The sequence below is a fragment of the Pongo abelii genome, chromosome 14, assembly GCF_028885655.2.
Source record: "Pongo abelii isolate AG06213 chromosome 14, NHGRI_mPonAbe1-v2.0_pri, whole genome shotgun sequence".
Taxonomy (NCBI): domain Eukaryota; kingdom Metazoa; phylum Chordata; class Mammalia; order Primates; family Hominidae; genus Pongo; species Pongo abelii.
The window spans coordinates 94,085,914-94,105,339 of NC_071999.2; positions in this window are offsets into that span (position 1 = coordinate 94,085,914).

The following is a 19,426-nucleotide window of genomic DNA, read 5'->3' on the forward strand; positions in this document are numbered from 1 at the left end:
GGTAGGGAGAATAGATTATTCTTAAAATAGCTACAGTTAAATGATGGAATAATCAAAATTTTAAAAGTGCATGGATATTCGTATCTGCAAAAAATATGATTGGGGTAAATTATGAATTTTGTAATTTAAAATACTTCAAGTCATCAAACATTTTATGGTTATTTGGTACTTTGTAGTGCAAAGATCAATCAAATATAATTTATTTCCTCTATACTTCATCATTTTCTATTTTAATTTTTGACATATCTTGATTTGTAAAAATCAATTTAATAATGATTATAAATCACCTCCTCCCTGTATGGGTGTAAGCTACTGCTGAGCTTAAGATAGAAGATGCGCCTTCTAAGGACTACAGCAAAAGTAATTTTTTAATTGAACCACTTGTTTATGGCAAGTATTCTGTGTACCAAAAATTATTTAAATATTCAAAATATGGATGCCTTGGCCTTGTTATATATTCCACTTATGCAGCTCCACTTATGTGAGTTCTGTGGCACCTTTGTACTGTCAGCAACTTCCCAGAGAGATTTTAGTCATTTTGTGAACACATTCAATAAGCTCTGCAGCGCCTCAGTTAATGTTGTTGCTACTTACCCCCTTTTGCAGCTGAACCTGGCATTCTACTTAAACTGACTTTCTGATATATGCTTTAAAATATGTAGTTATATATTTAATATTCAGGTCTCTTTACTCTTAACTGTTTAGGTATACTATAGAATAATATTTATAGATTTGTATTATTTGTCTCTATATAGTTTCTGAGAATCATTGTATAGTAACCACTGTCTAGGTAAATCTTTTGAATCAGGTAATTTTCTTTTAGTAGCATTAATATCATGATGCCTGGATTCAGGTAGTTTACTTCTTCACTGTCTTAATACACTGGCTTCAGTCATTTAGAGCACAGGTGAATTTCATTTTGTCAGTTAATTCCATTGATTGTCTTGCCTCTGAAATGCCTTTAATATGAAATATTACATATTCCTCATTTCTATTATCACTTTCTTTCAAATGTTAATCCCATGACAGCATTTATTCTTTGTACTCCGCAAGAGAAAGAAAAGTAGGGAAAAATGAAAACTAGCAAAAGTGTGATTTTAACACTTTGAGAATACTGGTAAAATTATATGGCCATGAGGTCAAGTGATTGGAGACAGACATGAAAAGACTATAAAATTTCCTTAGCATTTAAACTTGCTTTATTCCTAGAAAAATAACATGTCTAAAATAAAATTTTATCAATAAAATTAGAAAATACGTTAAATGGTTTGCAACATCCATAATTATAATTCCTGGGTGTATAATAAGTACTCAGGCATTAATTTATAAATTTAAATGTTAGAATAAAAAAGTAAACTGTTTTCCAATGGGATTGTCTCATTGCAAAGGCAACAATTTGGACTAAAATGTCAGTAAGCTGAAAACTGCTATATATTCCTGAGCATGGTATGATTTATATTAGAATTTTGATTGTGTCTCATTTGTTTACTTTTTCCTTTGAGTTTCTAAGTTGCTGTAATTTAGAGTGGGTGTGACTTAGAAGAATTTTGTTAAATTCTATGATGAACCTTTGCTTGAGATTTAAATAAATATACACATAAAATGTTATAAAATGGTTTAAAATACCTTCTGTTTATTATTTTAATCCTTGTGTTTATTATTGTAATTAGTAACACTTGTAAAAACTTATAAAATAAATGCACTACTATTTCAAGTAGAAAAGATCCTTTGATGTCAACCAATCAAGTTAAAGGAATAGAAAATTTCAAGATACTCAGAACCATTATATGGAGGGATTCTTCATCTAAGGATGTTGAGTGTTTAATTAATAGTAAGGTTTTGAGATATTTCAGATGGTGAGTGTGCATCTTGGTGTCATTGAGAGGCTACCTGCTTCCCTGCCCCAATACCCCAGTAGCTGGAAAGACAAAGTGGGTACTATAAATGAGAGAATATTTCTAAATAAGATCTTGACTACTTTTCTTCTTCTGGACTACGTTATATATCCATATGAATACCTGCATGCATGTGTCTACATCCACACAACATTAATATAAAGGCAAATGAGCAGCAATAAAAATTTTGATGTGATGAAGAAACTCAATCCAATTCTATCGACATTAGTCTTCATCTATTTGGCCTGAAAACAAGGAAATAAATTATTGAGCACTTACAAGAAAGTGGTAAAATATAACTCAAATTATACAGTGCATGGGCCCTTAGCAATGACATCTACATGTTAATGCTCAGCAGGGACAAAATTCATTTTCTGTTCTTTGAGAACATTTCTCTTTTTAGGAGCTAAACATCCACTGGAGTTACTGATTCTCCTCTTCAAAGTTACATTAGGAGGATGTGATTTATATAGAAAAGAAACAAATCCTCTCACTGTGCAGTGCACCGGGAATGCCATTACTGTGGAATAAAACAAAACAAAACAAAACAAAACAAAACAAAAAACGTGATTCTATATTTTGCAAGCTAAATTATTAGGATGTAAATTAATGCAACACCTTTTTTAATTTCAAAAATATAATTCAGCAGCCTCAATTTCATCTCTGAATCCTCAAGCCTGAGGCTTTTATCAACACACAAGTTACAAATAAAAATATTTGGGATTTAATTGGGTTATTAGTTTGAATTTATCAAATAATGAAATATACTATAAAATGCTTATTATGTAATGATGGTAGAAAGATCCTAAAACCCAGTGGCTTAAAACAATAAACACTTATTACTGCTCATGATTATGAGACTCATGATATTCTGTTCTTGGCTAAACCAAGTCATGTGTCTATATTTTGCTATATGTTGTGCATGAACAGACCCTTGATCTGGCTGAGTTTTCTCCCATGTTTGCAAGTTAGCTGGCTGGTAAGCTGATCTAGGATGGCATTGGCTGGGGCATTTGGCCTTTCTACCATCTGGCTTCTTAACCACTAGTGGGCTACCTCAAGCTTAAACACATACCACTGGCCAGGAAAAAAAAAAAAAAAAAAGACAAAGAGAAGTGCTCAGGGACTCCTGAGGCCTAAGTTTGAAACTGTCAACCCATCTTTCTACTGAGAGACTGAATACATAACAGACAATGGCCAGACTGTATATAAAATAAAACTCTGAACTACTTTCTGCAATAACCGGTCCAGGAAGTAAAACTACTATCTCTAGCAGCCAGCCCAGGAAAACAATAATGCCTGTAACAATTAGTCCCAAATGGTCAGAATTTGATTAATAGCTGGCAGCTTCTTTTAATTTTTGTCCCTACTTTCAACTTAGGACCAACTGAAGACAGCCAATTTTGCACCCCTAATTAGTCACATAGGATGCCTTGTTTTTAGGTAGCCTGCCTAGAGTTTCCCCATGCCAATAATCGAGGCATACCTGAAACCTTCCATGTTTTTCCATGACAAAGCTTTCCCACTTCTCTGCCTGCATTTGAGTCTTGGCCACAATGCAGGTAATAGTGGTTGACTTCCTTGTGGTAGCAAGCTCTGAATAAATAGCCTTTGCTTGTACTCATTTGAGTGGTCTGGATTTATTTCCACACCACCTAGCTCTCTTGATCAAATGCAGTCATAAAACCAGCCAGATATAAGGAGTGGAAGAAGAGGTTCTGTCCTTGATGGGAATAGATGCAAAGTCACATTTTAGAGAAGATATGGTTAGAGAGGATGTTTTGCAATTAGTCTACCATACCTACTTCTGTGAGTAAAAATCTTGTGTTCAAGTAATACTGAATTCTTGGTGTTCAATTTCAACCAGATTCCACCAGTTAAAGGAAGACGGGAAGAAAAATCCCTCAAATTTTTAATATTTGAAGAATTTTCAAATTAATGACTCAGTAAATTTCATAGCAATGCTCCTCTCTTTCGCCTTACAAAGTCCCTTAAATATTTTTACTAATTTTGGGAAGATAGTGATTCTCTACAAAACTTGTTCTCATTGGGGGCACTTAAAGCAGTGAAGGGAACACATTAAAAAGCAATGCCAGGATATTGTTAGTTCTTAGGAGACTTTGCCCCAGTCAAACTTCATTTCATGGCCTTCTAACCTATTCCCTAATAGGCTATGCTTTCTGTTTGTAATGCAAGATTTTTATACCACGGAACTGACAGCATGTTATAATGAACTTTGATTCTGAGCTTTGAAGAAAAAAAAAAGCAAGAACTAAAACCTTCACTGAGCAATTTTGTTACTGGGTAACATACAGCACTTACTGCCAGAAACAGGGAGACAATTTTCTGACTGATTTGAAAAGCTATAAGAAAGAAAAAATCTGAAGAAACAGCACATCTGCACAAATTCTTCCTTAATTGTCTATGTACAGCTAAACTTCAATAAAATAACTGTGAATCTTTCAAAGTTCTATGCCTCAGTGGAGACATTAGTCCATTTCTCTCTGACAAACTGAGATGCCATTTGCCCAAACACATCAAACAACATTGTTTGTTATATATAGGCACACTAGATTCACAAAAGACTCATACAGTCTCTGGTAATTTAGCTAAAATAATGATTAAAAGACAACATTTTAAGTGCTATTTTCTGAGGGGGGGGAGCATCAGAACAAAAATCTGCAAGCAGAAGATAAATGAAAAATACAAAATTGCTTAACTATAAATCCTAAGAATCAGGCAAGACATAATATGTGTGATGTGTTATGCACTCAGAAAATGTGAAGTTTAGTATGAAGAAAAAGCAATTACCTCAATTATTATCACTTTATAAGTTTTTCAATGAGTTCTGAAAATTTAACATGTTAATAGTTAAAACTCCTATGTGAATTTTAACATTATCTTATTTCTGTCAAGTGTAATATGTTCTTTTAAAGAGAATACAGTATATGGAAAATAAGAACATATAAATTCAATTTAAAAATCATCTGAACTAAGGCTACCGAAGGAGAAACACTTCAAAATTTTTCTAGTTAATATTTCGTACATTGTTAAATATGTACCTTTGTAAAAGCATTGCTCTATTTCACAAAAACTGACCATATAGTTTGTAGCATATTTTATGTTTTTACTCAAGTATATCATGCCAAACATGTTTAAGGCTATATGTGTGTGTGTGTGTGTGTGTGTGTGTGTGTGTATACACATTTTCGAAGTATATATATATATATATACAGCATTTTCCAAGTATACATATATATATACACACACACACACACACACACATATATATGATTTTTATTTTTGTGCACTGGTATTTCAATATATATTATTATTTTCCAAATAAACGTTTGCTTTCTGTCCTTTTAAAAATATTGTTAATCACATTTGTGAATAATAATGTTTTACATATGTAATTATTTTCTAATTTTTTCATGGAAAATTCTAGAATTGCCATATTTTGTTTGCAATATTATGTACAAATTCTAGCTGGTTTCCTTCCACCATTAATTATGGATTATTTTATATTCTTCATATACTTGCCAATTAAATAGAAAAACAGTTGAATTATTTTCGTGTTTCATACATATGATTGGTGAACTGGGAGATCACTAAACATGGATATTTTCAATTCTGTTTTTTAAATTGGTTTATATGAACCACTTATATATGAATTGTATTTAACTTTTGTCATAATAATAGTAATGTTGCTTTGATGTGCATTTGTACACAATTTTTAGAGAATAATTAAATCTAACAATTCCCATAGATTTCCTCCTTTGTATGATCTTACACTAACTAGCACACACAAAAATTGTGTGCTGCCATTTATCTTTCTAATTTTAAAATTTACTGTTTTTACAGATTTAAATGCTTAACACTGCAGAATATATTACTCAAATTTATTTTTCTCAAATGTCACATGCTAATTTTTTAATTACCCCTGGGTAACTTGCTATTATTAATAATATATTAAATATTCAGAAGCACAAATTTTGACTACATTCATTTGTGATTACTTGATACAAGTTAATACACATCCAAATAATACAATGAATAATATTCACCTTTCCCCAGCCTACACTAAGATATATTCCTCTCAGCAAAGAAAGAACTGGGCTTAGAATGTGTGAAGCATGAACTATTATGTCATTAACAGTAAATATTGAATTACTTCTAATGAAATACATTGCAAATGTATTACAACAACTCAATGAAACGTCTATACAAAATGAACCTAGAAACAGGCTGGGCACGGTGGCTCACGCCTGTAATTCTAGCATTTGGGTAGGCTAAGGTGGGAAGATCGCTTGAGCACAGGAGTTCAAGACAAGCCTGGGCAACATAGTGAAACCTCGTTTCTACAGAAAATTAAAACAGTTAGGCGGGGATGGTGGCTCGTGCCTTTAGTCCCAGCTACTCAGGAGGATACAAAGATTGAATTTAGAAGAGTCAGAACTATGTTTACTTTCTTGAAATCTTATGAGGATTGGAATGATGGGGATGTTAAGTCTATTAATCTTTTCAAATATGTCCAAAGCTCTAGTCAGCTGGCATACTAGCAAATTACTTACCTAAATGTTCACCAATACTACATAGTATTATGTCGCTTAAAAAAAAAAAAAAAGCCAATAAGGAATAGTAATAAAAAACCATGTTCCATGTGGGGTTGCTTTACTATCAATGCTTAAATGATAAAAATATATCATACGTAATATTATTGTACTTGGCTTTTATGCCTCTTATCTGGTTCATTCTTTCAGTCCTACATGGATTCTACATGACAGATACATTTCAACATTTTCCAAGTTTATGGCTCCCATCTACCAGCTCAGTAAGTAAAGTCAATTTACTTACTATGCTTAAGAAATGTAAATTAACTACATATTAAATTTTAAAACAATTTTTAAAACTATTGAAATTAAATACAAATATATACTAAAAGTTTCAGAGGACTGCATGATCTGTGCCATGAAGAGTCTTGTGCTGAATTCCATCCTTTCAAAGCACCAGGAAAATATGCACCCACCAACGAAATTGAATAAATACATTGAAAATCTGAGGAAACTCCACAATCCAATCTGCCCTAACCTCTCTCTACAAAACTGAAAAATACAAATCAATGAATGCCGCAGGTTTGGATCTTGACGATAAATGATTCTTTCACATTTTTAATTTCTGTTTTGCTTGCAGTTAAAACACAAACCTACCATCAAAATAAAGTTTCAAGTCTCATTGTGCTCTGGGGAATGTGTTCCTTGGTATATATATAAACACAAAATATTTGAATGAGATGGGCAGTCTTAATCAACTGGAACTGTTGCACTCTTTCACTGTAGATGGGATCCTCTCACATCTGAGCAACTATATTTGTGAACTACAGAAGTTTACACTAAATGTGAGTAGTCAATGATTTTCAGATTTATAATGAAGATAAAAGTAACAGTGCCTGGAATTACTTCTTTCTGCCACTAACTGTGAATTAATATTCTCCTGCTAAAATTCCCTTTGCATATGCCAAGATATACATTCTCCAAGTCCTTAAAATTTTGGATGCCCGTATCCCAAGAAAGTAGAGAGATGACCACTGTGTAGTCCTTTATCCTGCAGTCCTCTATGACTCTATGAGTGTTCCTCAAGTTGCTCATGATTCAAGGGACATGAATGAGTTACATCCGATGAAATTACTTCCCTATAAACACCACAAATTTCAGTATTTACTTTCCCAATTTCTATGAAACTAGTCTCAATCTATTTCCCAGAATTCTTTGGGAGACCTGGATATTTGAGAAAAATAAAATGTACTTCAATTTCATTGGAGACTGTGTAAAAGAGAGGAGAGGGTCCAGGCTTTGGGTGGTCAATCAGCACTAAATCCAAATCTCACAGGATAGTTTTCCTTCAGAGGATCATCAAATTTCTTTGGAACAGTTTTCTTATTGGTAAATGGTGATGACCATATAATCTCGACTGTCATGTGTCTTGATAATAGCATAGATGAAAACTCCTAACACAGTGTAGGTCCTCAATAAACAGCAGTTTTTGAGAGAAAATTGTACAAGCCCAGGGAATAATTTGGTAAAGAACAAAAGCAGCATTGTAACAGTGCTGACTCCATGTTAGAGAAAAGTTTGCTCACTTGAATATAATTATTGCTTTGCTTGAGTATGAAGATTATTTACTAAAAACAGCCGTGGGAATACAGGACCTTCAGCAGAGATAAAAGAAAATACACAGACCAACAACCTTGGAATGGGCTGACCAGCCTGATAAGAATAGGCTAAGCGTGTCTGCATAGAGCCATAAAATACCAAGAAAGCAATCACTAACTGCCTGCCTAAGACTATGCGTGTTGCACAGGAATGATCTGATCATAATTTTTCCTAATTGCCCTTAAAATCCCCTGATCCAGAGGCACAAATTGGAATGATGGTCTTTGAGCGGAGGTTGACTGACTTCCCTGGGTTGCTGGCTTTTCAAATAAAGCTAACTTCCTTTCACCAAAGCTCACCTCTGGAGTTTTTTGGCTTTCAGACCTGAGTTCCGTTACAGCAGGGCGGCTTTATGGTGGAAGATATCCTGAAGGAACTGCCTACCTTAGAAAGGGTCACTTTCAGCAAGATTATTTTCCTTTTAGGGACATTGCACTATGGTTCCCTGTGCCTGGAAAGCTTTTCGCTGGTATTGATTGTTTCAGGTCTCTGTTCAAATGTCACTTCCAAAGAGAAGCCCCACCATCGCTCTTAGTTCCCTTATTCTGCTTTATTTTATCATTACTAGATAAGATGTCAAATGTTTGTGTGTATTTGATAGACTATTCATCTGTAATCACAGAAATTGACATTTCTGTTTGTAAATTGAGAATAACATAATGTCTCTTTAGCTTTATAAAATAGACCTCCTATAATCCTACTGTTAAGCTTAGCCTAAAGCTGCCTCCTTAAATATTTTAAGTTCAGCCTAAAGATTTCTCCTCACATAGTAAACTGAAACCTAACTGGATATGTAGACAGAGTAACCTACTTTTGTGCCAGTCGCCAAGTTTTGAACAATTAAAGGTGGCCAACCGTTCAAACTGTGTTCAAATAAGGCAAATGCTGAGCTGTAACCAATCTGGCTGTTTTTGTACTTCACTTCCATTTTCTGTATGTCACTTCTATTTTTCTGCCCATAAATCATCTTCCACCATGTGGCTACACTGGAGTCTCTCTGAGCCCAGGAGGCTGCCCGATTCACGAGTTGTTCTTTGCTCAATTAAACTCTGTTAAATTTAATTTGTCTAAGGTTTTTCTTTTAGCACTACATTTGCCTTGAATTTCTTTCACTTTACCAGCTAGAATAATACATAGAAAAAATATTACTTGGACACACAGCTATATCCACACATTCTTTTAATAACCTTAACTAAAAAGTGTTGCTTCTCCTTGGAGTATTCTTTCAACACATGTATATCCAGATAATTCTTGTTCTACCAAATATGATTTTTTTTTCATGTGGTGAAAATAACCAAGAGAACGTTGGAGAAAAACTGAAATGATGAATATTAACAATAAAAACAAAGCCTTTTACCAAGAAGACCTTTTCACCAATTCTCTCCTGATAATCCTTGATTAAAGATTAGACTTTTGTTTGTATTAATCCCCTTGAGTGATCTAAAAATATGTTTCCCTAAAATGTATCTTTTGGCATATTTTGAAATGGCTGCCTTAGGGTTAGCAGACTGAGGTGGGTGAAATTAGCATCAGTAGAGAATCTTCATTAATGCAGCCATGTCTACCCTTTCTATGCCTTTCCCAGATCTAGGAGAGATTGAGAGTCTGACACCTTTAAAAGTCTGAAAAGAAATATTCACCATCTATTCCCTCTGACGGAGGCTTCATCTACACAGCAAGGCCACTTTTCTTGGCCAACTCTCTTCCTTTCTCTCTCTCATAACCTGTCTTGCCACCGAGTCTCTTGTATAAGGATCCAAGCCCCCATTTATTCTGTAACCTCAAGATGGTATATAAGCTTCTGTTACTCATTGAAAAATGGGGTGTTCATTCTGGAGGCTCCAATCTATACACCTTAAATATATTTGTATGCATTTTCTTTTATTGACCAATCATGTCAGTAATTTTTAAGTGAACCTTTAGGGGCCCAAGCCTATGACCCTTGTATTAGGGTTCTCTAGAGGGATAGAAGTAACAGGATAAATATATATATATGAAGGGGAGTTTATTAAAGAGTATTGATTCACACAATCACAAGGTGAAGTCCCACAATAGGCCGTCTGCAAGTTGAGGAGCAAGGAAGCCAGCAGGGGTCCCAGAACCTCAAAATTAGGGGAGTCTATAGTGCAACCTTCAGTCTGTGGCTAAAAGACTGAGAGTTCCTAGCAAACCACTGGTGTAAGTCTAAGAGTCCAAAAACTGAAGAACTTGGAGTTTGATGTTCGATGTCAGGAAGCATCTAGCATGAGAGAAAAATGAAGACCAGAAGACTCAGCAAGTCTGCTTCTTCCAAATTCTTCTGCCTGATTTATTCTAGCCATGCTGGCAGCTGATTAGATGGTACCTACCCAGATTGAGGGTGGGTCTGCCTCTCCCAGTCCACTGACACAAATGTTAATCTCCTTTGGCAACACCATCACAGACACACCCAAGAACAATACTTTGCATCCTTCAATCCAACCAAGTTGACACTCAGTATTAACCGTCATACCCCCACACCCTCAGTTACTTTTCATCTTCTCTATATTACAAAAATTGAGGTGCATATCTTATCTGCTTATGGCGTTACAAGTACCTTGAAGGCAAAATTTAAGTCAAGTTTTAAAAAACATATATAATTTCAAAGACAGTGTCATTTACAGACAGTAGCCATTCAAAATGTACTGAATGATGAATGAATGAATGAATGAACACACAATCATATTTTAATCAGAAAAGACTATATTATCTGATTGGTACAGGCAGACTTACCCCAAGGTTGTGGCACAGCCAGGGAAGCCAAGTGGGTTCTTGTCTTCACACAGGAAAGAATTCAAGAGGAAGTCATCCGAGTAAAGTGGCAGTGAAATTATCAAGAAAGAAGAGGAATAAAAGTGTGGCTACCTCATAGGCAGAGTAGCCCTGTTGGGCTGTCAGCTGGCTGTGTTTATGATTGCTTCTTGACTATATGCTAAGTAAGAGTTGGATTGTTCAGGAGTTTTTCTGGAAAAGGGTAGAGAGTTCCTGGAATTAAGGGTTCTTCCCCTATTTAGACCATAGAGGGTAACTTTTAGGAGTTGCCATGGCATTTGTCATGGTACCAATGGGAGTTTCTTTTACCATGATAATGTATTATAATTAGTCTATAATGAGGAGCAAGTGTAAGAAAAGATTGCTTCTGTTGCCATCTTGGTTTTGGCAGATTTTGGCCAGCTTCTCCACCGCATCCTATTTTATCAGCACAGTTTTGTGACCTGTGTGTTTGGAAACTAGTCCTGCCCAACTCCTATCTCCTGATGAAATAACGCTAGCTTAAATGCTGCCTCCATAACTTATTATCTTTGTTAATTTTAGGCAAGTCACTTCAACTTCTTGTGCCTTATTAGATTACTTTTCTCTATGAAGGGGCTGGGTTTGTTTGTTTGTTTTGAAATAATTGTTTTGAGGACTAATGAAAAGGTACACTCAACAGATATTAAATGTTGGTTTATTTTTCTGTCTAGGCTCAGAGTATTCTCTCTTGGAGATCATCCCTTTCCCACTATCTTTTTGATCAACACTGGAAATATACATAAGATCTATTCCTTCGTTGGGGACTGAAAAGTTTTCTCAGCGCTTTTCTTTCCAGATATGATTGTAAGCTGAAGAGTCATCTTAAGACTTTAACCATCACCATATCTTTTAAGCCATTTTTGTTGTTTCTTTTTGACAGCACATGTTTCTGAGAACGTTTCATACTGCTTATGTATTTTGTAACAGTCAGTCCCATGCACCAGTAGCCACTCCTATATGTTTTTGAAAAGCATGGTTCTTAGAGTTATATACTTGCTTTGTAACCACTATAACTCTCTTGTTTCTCTAAATCAGTGGTTCTCATACTTTTTGACCTTAAGAACCATTTTTCTTTTTAAAAATATTTGAAAAGTTCAAAGACCCTCTGTTCATCTGGGTTATATCTGTCTATATGATACAAAAATTTAAACATAAATATTGTAAATATTTAAAATAGTATCAAAAAATCTGTTGTATGTTAGTAGAAATAGCCTCTTTTCATAAAATATAACTATTTTTCAAAACAATATAGTGAAAAAAGTGTTTTATTTCATAGTAAGTGGAAATCTCTTTAATGCCCAGCTTAAGGGAACACAGCTGGATTTTCACTTTTGCTTTGCCTTTAGTCTCTGGCAATATGTTGTCTTGGTTGAAGTACATAAAGAAAATTCAGCCTCACATTGAAAGTTGGACAAAGCTGGAGAATTTTGATGGTGGTATATTCAGATAATTGTGGATATTGTTTGTTTATACTGCGCTAATATTGAACAAGTGGTAGTTTCTCAAAGTTTTGTGCAATACAGAATTTAAAACTATATTTAAAAAACTGGATTCTGTCATTTTTAAATCCATTGATGTATCTTGCACTATGAATGGATTGTTTATCCATGCATAACTTTATAACAGTATATTGGATATTTGGAAAGCAAGGCTTCCTTAGTTTAGTAGTTCTTTTCAATATTGACATGTTTCATTAAGCAATATTTAAAAAATTGCATATGTTATTACTACTGATGTCATCAAGAAAACATTTGAATAGAATGTCAACAACATTAAAGCAGATATAAGTTTTTTAATTATAATATTGAAAGCTTGAATTGTATCATTGGCACCAAATACTATCAGTTGTTTTTCCTAAAGTGACTGGTTCACTTAATTCATCTTGGAGAGAATATTCGCCAAATGCTTAAATGTGCATAACCATTGCTTCTCTGTTAGTTGGACATTGTAGTAAAAAAGTTATTCCATAAAAAAAGCTTCTAGTTTCCCTTGTGACTCAAACAATTGTACAAATGCTTTTCTTTGATCCATTGTTCTTCAGTATGGATAACAGCAAATGCAAATTAAAAATAAAGAGACAATTCTTTTGATCAATAGGGGAAAGACTTCTCCCTCCCTCACTTTTCTTAGAGGATTTACTTTAGAAACTTTGTAATTCCTTCTCAATCTTTTTGAAATGAATTTAAATCTCTTTAAAAGATAACAAGCCTTAAGACAGCTTTACAACTCAGAAAAGTCTCAAGCACCTGAAAAACATCCCTTGGGAATGTAAATATCCAAGGAAGATAGCACTTTCATCTCTCTATATCTGTGAGTGAGTGTGTGAGGAGGTAGAAACCTAACTGGTAGATGCTATACTCCACGGCAAAACTTGTCAAAAAATAAAAGTTTATTTTTACATTGTCTAAAACCAATTAACAAAAAGGGGTGGTCACTCCAATTACTAGATGAATTTAGGATGAACATTGTGTAATATAAGGTGCTGCCAAGTCCTCTTACTTTGTTACAAGTAGTTAGAAAGCCATGAGCAGGGGCGGGAGAGGGCTCTCCCCCACCCATTAGGAATGTCAAGCGATGGTTCAGCAATGATCACATTGCCTCTTTAAATGTGATAAATTGGCTGCTGGCCCCAGGGAGAGGCTATTTCATGATGGGTTATACTTATTGCACTAAAGTGTTAATTCAATGCGGATGCTACAGAAAAGCAACTTCTTGGACATGCGCATTAAGAGACAAAATGGTGAGTATGATCTTCCAGGGGCAGGCAGCTGGAAGAGGGAAGAAAGCCTCAGATGCGCATGTGTACAGCTTCCTAGAAAACACTGTGTGTGCTCACCTCCCAATGGTGAGGAGAGGACTTGGCTGGCGGGCAGACCACGCTAAGGGAAGAATAATGGAAAAGGAGCCAGTCTCTGAAGGTCTAGGTTCAAGGTTAAACATGGCTCTTGACCTTTGCATGCCCACTTGGGTTTCTTCTAAGTGTAATTTTCTTTCCCTTTTTTCCTGTTCTGAAGTCTTTTTTAAATGAACTTTCACTCCAACTCTGAAATTGCCTTGGTCTCCTTTTCTCCCTTATGCCCCTCAGTCACAGTCTTTCTTCTGAGGAGCCAAAAATTGAGGTTGCTGCAAACTCATAGGGATTCTCTACTGGTAATTTGGATACTTTCCACTGGTAACAACTTGAGCACTAACTACGATCTTGATGTAATATGGATGTAATAGGTTGTACTGCTTAACTACGTAAAAGAGTGTGACTTTTTTCTACATGTGTAATCTCTTAGCAGATTGCCTATGATGTACATCTCTTTTTTTTTTCTTTTCGTTTTTTTTTTTTTTTTTAGACGGAATCTTGCTCTGTCACCCAGGCTGGAGTGCAATGGCATGATCTTGCATTGCACTGCAACCTCCGCCTCCTAGGTTCAAGTGATTCTTCTGCCTCAGCCTCCTGAGTAGCTGGGATTACAGGCGTGTGCCACAACGTCCTGCTAATTTTTTGTAGTTTTAGTAGAGATGGGGTTTCACCATGTTGGTCAGGCTGGTCTGGAACTCCTGACCTCGTGATCCACCCACCTTGGCCTTCCAAAGTGCTGGGATTACAGGCGTGAGCCACTGAGCCCGGCCATACATCTCATTTTGGTTTAATACTTGCTCAATAATAAAACTGTTTTCTTTCTTTACTAACTTTGTGGAGAGGTTTTCTGAATTGAAAGTTTTCGTTTTCAATTATATTTTCCCAACCTATGCAGACACATATGTGTACTTCCTGATTTATCACACAAGACGTTAAAAATATGTAAGGACAAGATTCAAGATTTAATTAAATCAATAATGTCAATATCTTATCAAGGAAGTTCTTAAGTAAAATTGTTTGCTTTTCTGGAAGTGCTTGGCAAGGAAGAATTCAAAGAATACTACTACAGCTTCCTGACAGTGCCTTGGTACCATCTAAAACACCAGAATCTTTAACCACCATTGGTTTTGCACAATTAGTGAAAATATAAACAAAATAGAAAGGCAAATGTATCTTAGTATTGTCCAAGAACATAGTTATGACTTCATTAAATTCTTGAAATAGCCTAGGTATGCTGAGGTTTTCCCAGACTCTGGTTGTAATTAAATTCAAAGTGTTTTAATCCCATCAGGTTTAGGTGGGAGAGTCTCAAGATTCAAATCTTTTTTCCTGAGCCTTGTGGTCTAATTGAAAGGCATGACTGAGAACCACACCTTTGATTTCATCCTTAGGTAGAGGCCATTTAGTCCTTTCCCACGTTTCCACAATAAGGTGAAGGCCATACCCTTAATTTGGTCCTTACCTCGAGGACAAATTTTTAGGGGCCTTTTAATTCTAAAACATTCTTAGTTTTATAATTTACTATTTGGAACTGAGAATAATCTGCCTCTCCCAAGGCCCCAAAATTTTTAGACTTCCTCTATTTCTGTACATTTCTGTTTGCATAGCTATTTTTTTTTTCCTGAGGTCATCTGTTTCTTTTAATACCTTGCAAAAAACAACCCCCAGTAGTCAACATACACTATTAATGTTTTTACAATAATTACACATTAAAGTTTATTAGGTATATTATCTACTTCTCAAGTCCCACAGGTGATAGATGATTTTATCAAATATTTAGAAACTACATAACATATAAGTTATTGTGTTAATGTCCTATTTCAACTTATTCAACATCTAAAGGCTAAACTAATCTCACATTTTTGAGGCTTGAGTTATAGAAATGAACCTCTTTTGAGATTAATTTCTGTAATAGGGAGGATAGGATTGTGCTACAGAGTAATCATCAATCCACTGTGTTTCTGGCACCATCAACATTTTTTTTTGACCATCGACTTCTAGCATGACAATCTGAAGCATATCTTTGATAAATATGGTGGAGGAAGAGATATTTGAGATTTTAACATTTACATTTAAATACTCTAGAGCAGAGGTGATCCATACTGCTTCAGTACATGACCCACTGCCCAGAAGGAGTCAAAGAGCCCTACCCAAGTATAAGTATTATAAAAAAATTTGGCAGCTAAAAGTCTAGATTAAAAGTTTAAACACCTCATTTTTCAATAATAATAAAAACTAAGAAGCAGTTGATATAACCTTTTGTGAACTTTTTTTACTTAATGGTATTTTAAAACATTTAAACAAGATGCATAAATTATAAAGCACATGATGAAGTGCATTAAAACAATTGCAAGTTATTGTAATAATCATTACCATATTACTATTAATAATTAATGATAGTAATTATTATTCCCTAGACTCTGAGAAAGAATGTTTTCATTTAAATAAAATTAATGGAGGTTTTCCCCTGGCCTTAAAGAATATATAATTAAATAATCCCTGAGATAAAGACAGTGTGTCAAATTTAGAACATTTCTATTATTCTAAAGAGATATGCTTGATACTAGCTTAGTATCAGTCTTAAATAACTTTCTATTCCTATATGAATTTTTAAAAAGTCACTGTAGTAGTTTAGACTGAAAGCCAATGTTTTAGAAGTATATGTCATGATTCATTCAAGTAGATACTTCATGGAGACTTTCAAATTCAATTAAATATTTACTCTTGTAGTTAAATTCGTGAAATAGAGCTGTGAATGCACACATTATAGATTTATCCCTGAGTCTTAGAAAATTTCCAATTGTTTAACAGAAGTTCTAGCCCAAGGACAACAATTACATAGAATAGATTACTTGATAAGAATGTTGGCCATTCATAAACTTACTGATTATAAAAATAAACCTCATGACTTACCAATAATCAAGACGATTTTTCAGAGTTTGAGTTGATTATCGTATTAGCAATCACCAGAGAAATATCTCACGAAGACAAAGAGAGAATTTGTTCTTCCTCCATCCTTTTGTTCTAGTCAGGCCCTGGAAAGGAGGATTGAGATATGAGCACATTAGTGAAGGTCATTGTCTTTACTCAGTTTATTGATTCAAATGCTCACTGTTGACCTGACACGGTGGTTCATATCTATAATCCCAGCACTTTGGGAGGCTGTGGCAGGTGGAACACGAGGTCAGGAGTTCGAGACCGGCCTGGCCAATATGGTGAAGCCCCGTCTCTACTAAAAATACAAAAATTAGCCAGGCATGGTGGTGCACACCTGTAGCCCCAGCTACTTGGGAGGCTGAGGCGGAAGAATTGCTTGAACCTGGGAGGCAGAGGTTGCAGTGAGCCGAGATGGCACCATTGCACTCCAGCCTGGTGACAGAGTGAGACTCCATCTCAAAAAAAAAAAAAAGAAAAGTGCTCACTGTTTGTAGAAATACCCTCACAGATACACTCAAGTTGTCATTCATTTGCCCAGTCAAGTTGACAGATAAAATTAACTATCACAGTAGTATTTAATAATAGAAGCCAATTGAGCTAATTGTAGCAATTAAAACATATATATATGGAGGCCAAGGCAGGTAGATCATGAGGTCAGGAGTTCGAGATCAGCCTGGCCAACACAGTGAAACCCCATTTCTACTAAAAATACAACAATTAGCTGGGCATGGTAGCAGGTGCCTATAATCCCAGGTACTTGGGAGGCTGAGGCAGGAGAATCACTTGAACCCAGGGGGCGAAGGTTGCAGTGAGCTGAGATGGCACCACTGCACTCCAGCCTGGTGACAGAGCTAGACTCTGTCTAAATATATATATACATATTTACAATAGTGTTACCTATGTGATTATTATGCGGTTTTTTGCCATTACTTTTAATGGCAAAAACCGCAATTACTTTTGCACCAACCTAATATTAAATACAAGTTTCATGTGCTTTTATTTAAGGAGATTTAAGAGCTTGGAAGATAATGGCAGGAAGATGTTACGGATGTTAAGGCAGTTGAATTTCTATAATTTCCCATAATAGTATCTACTAGCTCTGAATGCTAATACGACATGAAATAAGTAATAGTAGTACCATACTTACTAAACTCTTCATCAATAGTAGGATATACTTTAAAATACCTGCTGTTTCTGATAGATTGACCATCAAATATGCACTTAATTATAGCTAAAATTACATTATGAACCTCGAGACTGGCATTCTTGAAAAGAATGTAGAAACAAAATCATTGCCAAGTTGATTGAAACTAGAACTGTCTCTTCATATGCATTAACACTGTGCCATCTAGGATCTTTAACTTAAAAGTTTACTCCATATGGTTTGATAATTCTGAAAGCACTCTGCCTGTATACTAGTATTGAACAGATAATTACAAGGATAGCAGAAGGTGGAAACCAGATTATTTGTAAAAGGGTGAAGCTACAGACACAAAAGGGAAGAAGGTTAGAATAAATCCTATGTTACTGGATTAGAGTCAAAGCCATCAGTATGAACTCATGTATAATGTAATATAAACACGGATGGATAGAGAAATAATTATAAAAATTGTTGTGTGTAAACTTGGTATACTTACATATATTCCATAGTTCTGTTCACAGGACCAACAATGCACGAGTAACGACAAGCACACCCAACACTTGGTTTCTAATACTTCTCTCCAATAAAAAGAACTAGGGCTACTTGGAGAAGTGGCTGATTCTAGGGCAGGAATATGGAATATAAAAGACGAACCTTGAATATCTTGTAGGACCAGAAAGTAAGGACTAGTAAATTTAAATGCAATGATGTAGGTGTGTCAAAGGGGAACAGTAAACAACTGAAAGAGTCTCCCTGGCTAAAGCTCGGGAAGTTTGAGCAATAAACAAAATGCAGTATTATATTATAACTCAAATATAAAATGCATACCCATGAGTTCATCGTGATACAAATAAATGACTGGACATATAAATGGGATAGAAGAGACAAATTTTCTTTATAGGGTTTCATATAATTTACTTAGATACTCTCTCCACTCAAGGAGGGGAAACATAATTTTATATCCCTTAAGAATGGGATTTGCATACTTACTTGCTTCCAAAGTTTGCAGTAAAAAAGTGAGAGTGGTTATTTTATGGTACAGAAACCTGGCAAGCCTCTTTCAGCCAGGTGATGAAGGTAAACAGTGAAGTCATGTTAATAGCACAAACCCTTGATATAATGTGATGATAATGACTTTTCACTTCTGTGGTCATCCTGCCAAAAACCCATAACCACCATCTTACCATGCAAAAAACTTTAGACAAATTTGAATTGAGGTACATTTTACAAAACATCTGATCAGTTCTCCTCAAAAATGTCAAGGTCATCAAACCCAAGGAAAACCTAAGAAACTGTTATGGCCTTGAATAGCTTAAAAATTATGACAATGCAATGTGGTGTCTTGGATGTGACTTTGAAATGGGACAAGACAAAGGAAATTAGGGGAAAACTAACAAAATAAAAATAAAGTATGATCTTTAATTAAAAAATCAAAAGCCCACCCAACACCCAACAGTTTCTTACATTTCCATAAGTGGCATGGCTCTTTAGAGTTAAGAGAAATTCACATGGCAGACACCCCTTTATTTGATGAAGTACACTGTGCAGCTCAAATCATTGAAGGCTCTAAAAATCCTGA